Source organism: Neltuma alba, unplaced genomic scaffold, assembly GCF_004799145.2.
Source record: "Neltuma alba isolate B1F8T4 unplaced genomic scaffold, ASM479914v2 tig00010068_pilon, whole genome shotgun sequence".
Taxonomy (NCBI): Eukaryota; Viridiplantae; Streptophyta; class Magnoliopsida; order Fabales; family Fabaceae; genus Neltuma; species Neltuma alba.
The window spans coordinates 191,415-199,757 of NW_021635027.1; positions in this window are offsets into that span (position 1 = coordinate 191,415).

Below are 8,343 nucleotides of genomic sequence, written 5' to 3' on the forward strand. Positions count from 1 at the left end.
GTCATTGACTGGAGTTTTATTTTGCTTTATGATAAATATCAAGTACATTTGATGGTATCTAATGATAAGTTATTTGTGTTACTTTTTTATTTTTTTGCCCAATTCAAAGTTACTTGACAAAAGGAGTAATATGTGATTTTTTTTTTTTAACTCGAGCATTAACTTGTACATTTATTAATTCTTAAAGCTAAAACTAGGTAGATTTAACAATTTGGAACTAATTTATCAGTTTGTTTTGATATTGGTGTCAAAACTAGATTGGGTTTGATGATGTATTTGTAAGAAGTCTAAGATGAGAGATACTATTCATAACTTGTAGACAATATTATGTTTATGTAAAATTAATAATAATATGATGTTGTGATGATCCCGGTAGTCATTTTGCAACCCTCATTTGTTGAGGTGTCTGTCAGAAAATATTAATATAAATTCTTGATGAAATTTTAAATATTCAATAATATACTTTAAATTATCACATTTTATGGGCGCAACTATGTTCTTATTTTTCACTCCCTAAACCATACCCAAAGGGTGGCAACTTTCCAGTTAGTTCATGACGTACAAGCTAATCACGAGCTTGCAAATTCATGCAGCCCATGTGTTTTTTTCCCTGTGAGGTTAGATTTAGTTGCGGTTCTCCGTTATGTTAAAAATTGTTGAAAAGGCTAAATAATACTCCTCCGGTCCTTAATATAGGACCCAATTCTTGTGTTGGTTTTGGTTAAATATAAGACCCATTTATCATATTTATCAATTTTCTCTAAAATACCCTTATGGATACTCCCTCAACCATAATCAAGTAGAAGAGGGAGAAGGGGTATTAAGAAAGATGATTATGGTGTTTTAGGAAAAATGTGGCACTTTTCCTATAATTAACTAACTTACCTAACTTCCTTAATTTAAACAAATTAGTTAAATGGGTCTTATATTAAAGACCGGAGGAGTATAAGTTATGTGGGAAATGCGCGCCGGAGTACTTAATTGTACAGGTTATTTATTAATCATTTGTATAAATATTTTAATGACAAAAAAAGAAAATTATTTAAAATTTTTTGTTTGGCCCATGATCGAACAAGAAATCACATTATAAATTTTTATCACACTACTTTCTTGTTCTTTCCCATTCAATTTGACTAGCAACTATGAAAGTCTATGCATTCATGTAGCTTTTTAATTGGCTTCGTCCAAAAACACACTATTATTGATTTCCTTGAGAGTTTAAAAAAGGAAAAAAAAACTTATATCAAGTTGCTTAAATCTATTATATTAAGTTCTCTAATTATATATCACTATGTGTTTTTTTTTTGTTGCTTCATGTAAATAACTAAATGTTATTAAATGCCAACATTTCAAAAATAAAACACATGGTCATGTGTAATTGAAAAACTTGACATAATAAATATAAACAACTTGATATAATTACAGTCCATTATATTAAGTTCTCTAATCACATATGACGACGTGTCTTTTTTTTTTATTTCATATAGATTTATAATTAAATGTTATTAAATGATAACATTTCAAAAATAAAACACATGGTCATATGTAATTGGAGAACTAGACATAATGAATATAAGTAATTATAGTCCATTATATCAAGTTTTCTAATCACATATAGCCATGTGTGTTTTTTGCTTAATGTATATTTATAATTAAATATTATTAAATGCTAACATTTTAAAAATAGAACACATGACTGTGTATAATTGAAGAACTTGACATAATAAATATAAGCAACTTGATATAATTATAGTCCTTAAAAAATTGATGCCCGCTTTCATGCTAAAGGTATAATAACTTTTTTTTTCCAATCAAATATAATTTATTATTTAAGTAATTTGACTCAAATTGCAACTTATTTTACTTTGGAAAAAATAATATGCACTATATAAACTATATGGATTTAAAATTAAATGATAATATTTTAAAAATAGCACATATGGTCATATGTAAAATTGAGGAACCTGATATAATGGGTATATGAAACTTGACGTATGTATTGCTCTTTTTTATTACTTTTAAATTGTCAGAAAATAAACAAGAACATGGAAAAACATATCCACTTGTACTTATATTTGGATTTGGGTCAAGTCTCCAAGCTTCGCAAGCCAAATAATTGATGCTCACAAAGAGTTTAAACAACTATAAACTTAGCACTGTAAATGTACTTACAAGAGAGAATAAAATGGAGAAGTGAAGGCCGTAAAATTTTATGGTTGGGGTGAGGAATAATTGTGGGAGGCACCTCCTGTTCATAGCATTAGAGTGACAATATATTAGGGACTAGGAAGGGGCAATCTCCCCTATTATAGGAAATTTTTTTCTAGGCATATTTCAAATCACACTGAATATTCCTTTCTTCCCTCTAAATTAACGACCCAGTAATAAATGTGATATTCAGTAATAAATTAAATTCATATATTATAATTAGGTGGAGATCCTAATTAAAATGACTAAGAAAGAAAAAAATGGACTAGTCACTGAACCGGTGGAGATATTAGATTAAGAGTTAGTAGATCAAATTGGGATTAACTCTTGGTTAAACCTGTAATAATTAAAATGCTATGTTTCAAATTCTATATTATTTATTTTAAATGAAAATAAAAATAAACATATGAAGAAAATGTCAAATAATAATAAATACCCAATATTTTGTATATAAAATAAATAATTATTTGAAAAAAGTAATTGTGATAATATATATAATAAAGGATGCATTTAAAAAATTATCTATGTAGTAAATAATATGATATAAATACTTACTAGTCAAATCTTGTCAGATGATTTTGCTGATTTTGCATGGGAAACTTAGACATTAAAAGTTTCAGGGAAAATAACAAATAAAGAAGGTGGAATATATGATATTTTAATTTAGAAAACTAAAAAAATATAATGACAGAAAGAGAAGTCCTTTTCAAATTGACATTTTGAAATTCAGTGAAATGGCAAAAATACCTTTTGTCTTCTTTTTTTTAAAAGCTCAGCCTCTCACTCGTGGCTGGTGGCCGGTAGCCGTGCTAGGTGTCGGCGCTGGCCATCTGTGTGGTGGCTGTCGGTGGAGTTTTTTTGTCACAATTTTTTTTTTTGCATGGGAGAATATTGGTTTAAAGTGACGGGAGTGGGATTTGATCTATAACCCCTTGGCCATTTGGGCCAACAAAAAAGAAGATGACCATCGGGCTATCAAAGACTTCTTAACCTTATAATGCAAAGAAAAATATAAGTTAACTCTTTTACTATGACTCCAGTTTGTGACAACAATTTACATAAAGATGACAAGTCTTAATTGAGAAATAAAAAGTCTAAATTTGATATTAGCAAAACAATTTTTCCTGATACATAACAAGAAGTAGCATGTACATTAATTAAAAATGGCATGTCTTTACTGGAAAATGACAAATCTAAAACTTGAGATTACCAATGTGTCTTTTCCTGATACATAACAAGAAATAACATGTACATTACTTAAAAATGACCATAATTTATTTGAAAATGGCATGTCTTTATTGGAAAATGACAAGTCCAAACTTAATATTAATAAAGCAACTTTTTCTGATATATAACAAGAAATAATATGTACATTTCCAAATAAATTGTTGTCATTTTTCACTAAAGACGTGTCATTTTCAAATAAATTATGGTCATTTTTAATTAATATACATGTTATTTCTTGTTATGTATCAGGAAAAGACACATTGTTAATCTCAAGTTTAGAATTGTCATTTTCCAGTAAAGATGTGTCATTTTCAAATAAATTATGGTCATTTTTAATTAATATACATGCTACTTCTTGTTATGTATCAGAAAAAGTTACTTTGTTAATATCAAGTTTAGACTTGTTATGTCTCAATTAAGACCTGTCATCCTCAGGTAAATTGTTGTCACGGGCTGGAGTCACAGTAAAAGAGTCAACTTATATTTTTATTTGCATTATAAGATTAAGAAGTTTTTGGTGGCCCAAAGGTCATCTTTTCTTTTTCTGTTATCCCAAATGACCAAGGGGTTGTGGGATCAAATCCTACCCCTATTACTTTGAACCAATATTCTTCCATGCAAAAAAAAAAATGTGACAAAAAAACTCCATCGACAGCCACCACATTGGCACCGGCACTCGGTGAGGGGTTGAGCTTTTTTAAAAAAAAAAAAGACAAAGGCTATTTTTGTCATTTCACTAAATTTCAAAATTTCAATTTGGGAAGGACTTCCTTCTTTGTCATTACATTTCCTTAGCTTTCCAAATTGGAATATCATATATTCCACCTTTTTTATCTATCATTTTTCCAAAGTTTTATCATAATTTAATTTATCTTTTTTTCTTCTCAAAATTCAATTTTTTATTCACCTTTTAAAATTTTCAAGTGTTCGTGTTAAAATCTGCTTTCCATCCCATCACTCTTGAAAAATCACCACTCCATATTTTTTTATTATTTTCTTTCACAATTCAATCTTTTCTCTCTTTTGCTCTCATTACTCTCTCTCTGTCTTTCTCTTTCTTCGTTCCAGACGTTCCCCTTCTTCTTTCTTTCATTTTCTTATCTCCATGCCTCCTCAACTTCATTTAGATGCACTTGTAGAGGCAGGGGATCATAATAAATTTTTCTTTTATTTACATAGTGAACTTGTAGAGTCATAGGAACTGAAGAAAACAATCATCTTTCTTTCATTTATCTTTTTCTTCTTCAGTCAATTTTTTTTTTGAGCGTATGAAGTAGCCTCAAGTTCTTCTTCATCTTCTTCTTTTTTCAGAACAACCTGGTTAAACCACCCAAACTTGCGAGTTGCCCAATTGTGACCGGTTTAATCCTGTTGAATCCGGTCTGATCTTCCTCTCTGGCACTACCACAAGAAAATATATTTAACGACCCCATTTTACAGCAGTTAAAAAGAAAAAAAAACCATTAAAAAAAGGTGCTAGGATTTTTATAATTATAATGTGGTGGTGGTTCCCTTTTGATGATAGTCATATAGTGGTTATTTATATAACCGCTGTGAAAGGTATTTTTAATGGCAGTTATTAATATAACCATCATTAAAAGTACTTTTCACAGAAGTTATACTAAAAACCACCGTTAAAAATACTCTTTACGGTAATTATCTTGATAATAAGATAACTACTGTGAAAAGTTTTAAAAAAACCCTATCGGATGTTTTCATTTTCATAGTTTCACAGCATCGTAGTCCTCTCATCTGCCCTACCACCCAAACCGTATTTTTCGACAAATCCTTACCTTTTACCATCATTTTGGGCCCTTCATTCACTACCTTTTGCGTTGCCGCCATGTTTCATTGCTTATACTCGCCTCTTCTCATGTTTCACTCATTTCTTACTGTGTGAGTTTCCTCTTTATTTATTCTCTTCTTTTTTTTTTATTGTTTTGGATGTTTGATGATATAAATCTGTTATATATCAAATGGGTTGATTGGTTTTACATTTTAGACATTTTGCATTGTTTATTTTGAGTATCTTATATGTTTGGATGATTGGTTGGTGATATTTGGAATTGAAAAATTGCAATTACTTCCTATACACAGCATTAGAAATATGTTTAAATCTTCAAAGCTGATTAATTTTTAAGTTTATAATTTTTTAAAATTTTTTTGATATTTTATTTTTAATTTTTATCAAATTTTTGTTATAAACTTTGATATTTACGAATAAATAATCTGTCAAATATTTGGCTAATTTTTTTTCTATTATGAACTTTGATTGATGATAAAATGTTGTTTAAAATTTCATGACAAATGGATATCATTTGTATTCCTATTTTGAATTCAGAAGTTTTAGTTTTAAGAGAGTATCTTTTATGCTTGGAGAGTTAGTTGGTGATATTTGGAATTAGAAAACTGCAATTACTTCTTATACATGGCATTAGAAACATGTTTAAATCTTCAAAGCTGATTAATTTTTAAGTTTGTAATCTTTTTTTATAATTTTTTGATATTTTATTTCTAATTTTTATCAAATTTTTGTGATAAATTTTGATATTTGCCAATAAATAATCTGTTAAGTGTTTTGGCAATTTTTTTTCTGTTATGATTTTTGATGATGATAAAGTGTTATTTAAAATTTCATGACAAATGAATATCATTTGTATTTCTGTTTTGGATTTAGAAGTTTTAGTTTTTAAGAATCTTTATTCATTGAATTGGTTTAAAATTGTTACTTTTGTTTTGTTAATTATAATTGTTCAAATTTGTCTTGTATTTGTTTTTTACATTGTTGGTTAGTTGATTGATTGATTTGTCTACTGTTTAAATTACTTGAGATTTATTATATTTAAGGGGAAACTCCGTCAAAATTTTTATAAAATAAAAAAGATATTCCTTTTAATTTGTAATTAAGTGTTAGTCAATTTTAATTTATTGACTAATACTTAGTTATTTTATTTATTTGAATATTTGAATTAAATCACTAGAATTAAGCTTAACAATTATGTTCATTGACTCTGTAGAACAATGGATCGTAATTAGTTAAAAGTTAGGAGAATTACAAATAAGATGAGAATGGGACTCAAAGGTTTCTTAAGTTTGCTCAAAAAAAATACCCCTAACAAAAGAGTGGCTTGTATTGTTGTCCTTATTATGTTAAATGCTTAAACAATAGTTGACAAAGTATTCTTAAGATAAGAGAGCATATTATATGTAATGAGATAAATTTGAGATATACAAATTGGATATAGCATGGTGAAATTAGAAAAACTACTCTGTTTGGAAAGGAGAAGGTTGCAAATGATGACTTTGGTGATAGAATTCTAGTTATGTTCTGTGATACAAGGTCTAAGTCTTTTGCACAGTTCTCTCCCACATGTGAAAGCTTGCATAGTGATGCAGAGATGCTTTTGTACCAAAGGTGTAAAGATGATTACACAAGGTTGGCAACCATATTGAAGTTGATAAACTTAAAGGCAAGAAATGGTTAGACCAATACTAGTTTCACAAAATTACTTGAATTGTTGAGTAATATTCTTCCAAAAGGGAGTTTACTTCCAAAAGGAACGTATGGGGTAAAGAAAATTTTGTGTCCGCTGAGTTTGGAATATGAGAAGATACATGCGTGCTCTAATGATTGCTTATTGTTTAGCAATGAGTATGAAGGATTGAATAAGTGCCATAATGTGAGACTTCGAGATACAAAGCAAAGAAAGACGGTAGTGACTGTAATAAGATAACCAAAGATCCTCTTTGAAGGTATGGTTGTATCTTTCAATAATATCACGATTTATGCATTTATTTGTTAATGCCATAGAAGTAAAGAACTTGATATGGCATTCCAATAAGAAGATATATGATGGAAAATTTCATTACCTAGCAGATTCTCCTTAATGAAATGTAATAAATAAAAATTTTCTCAATTTGGTAGTGAGCCAAGAAACCTTCATCTTGGGCTCTGTACAGACAGAATTAATCCATATGGTAATCTCAGTAACAAGCATAGTGCTTGGCGAATTATCTTGGTAATTTATAACTTGGTTATGTATAAAAGAAAATATATCATGTTAGCTTTGATAATCTCAGGGCCAAAATAACTAGAAAATGATATCGATGTGTATTTGGAACCTTTAGTTGAGGATTTGAAGAAATTATAAGAGAAATGTGTTGATGTGTTTGATACATATAAACAAGAGACCTTTAACTTATGTACTATGATCTTCACCACGATAAATGACCTTTTGACATATGAAAATTTATTAAGATACAGTGTTAAGGGGCATAAAACATGTCCGATATATGAAGAAGGTACTCACTACATGCAACTCAAACATGAAAAGAAGATGATTTACCTGGGTCACAGAAGGTTTTTTTGTTGACAATACCCTTATCATATGTAACGTACTGTTAAAAAAAAATCAAAATCAATTAATTAAAATAATATAATATAATATTATTATTAAAAAAAACAATACCCAACTTTCCACCGAAGTCGGTGGAAAAGCTGGGCATAGTCAACAATAAAGAAAGAAGAGGCGCAAGAAGTAAATGGAGGAAGAAATAAGGGGAGTGGTATTAAATTGAAGAAGGAAAAAAATGGGGGATGGGGTAGTTAGATGGTGAAGGAAAATAGGATAAAAGAGGGGGAGAGGAGATGGAGGAGGAAGAGAGATCGAAGGAAGAGAGAAGATAGTGAGAATCAAAGAGGGAAAGAGAGAGAAAGCTAAGTTGCAGAGCACCTGACAAGTTTTGGGGATTATTTAGGTACACAAAACTACTTCTTTTTATCAAATTTCCTTTATGAATATTTCCTATATATTTAGAACTTTATATTATTAGTATCATTATAATGTTTAGAGAAAATTTTACTGTTTGGGTATAGAGTAAATATAGAGTTTTGACAATATATGACCG